Genomic DNA, 594 nt, shown 5'->3' on the forward strand with positions numbered 1-594 from the left:
AGACGTGGCGAAATCATCATCATATAGCAATAAGATTGCGTGTGTTTGAATCGACATCGCGACCTTTTAATGAATAATCCATATGAGTCTATAGCCTATGTATTTTTGTATGTCATAATTTGCACCAGACCTCAAAAGTTACCCGGGCCCAGGCCCGGGCGGCCCCCCCGGTTCCGCGATCCATGGGTGAGGCCATATATCACGTGGACGCTGCAACTGACAGAGAGGGAAACATTCGCCATATGTTTTTTAAGGTAAAAGCGAGTGCGGTAATTTGTAACCTTAATATTCTTAATTGAAATCATGGATAAACAAAAATGAACAAAAGTAAACCAAAGCCTGCCTGATCAACACTAGCAATGTATGATCAAACTTTTATTTGTCTAGTATGCCAATCACCCACCAAAACTTCATGCCTTCTGAAAATATGTTTTATTTAGCTAAAATTTAACGTGGTCGCATTTATGCCAGTGCATGGTCTGCACCGCTCCAAAGCTTCTGCTCTGTAAAGCGCAAGCAGGAGTCAGAATTCACTGATCACGTAAAGATATATATATATATATATTATATTTAAAAAAAAATACAATGACAGTA

This window comes from Labeo rohita, chromosome 25 (assembly GCF_022985175.1).
Source record: "Labeo rohita strain BAU-BD-2019 chromosome 25, IGBB_LRoh.1.0, whole genome shotgun sequence".
Lineage (NCBI taxonomy): Eukaryota > Metazoa > Chordata > Actinopteri > Cypriniformes > Cyprinidae > Labeo > Labeo rohita.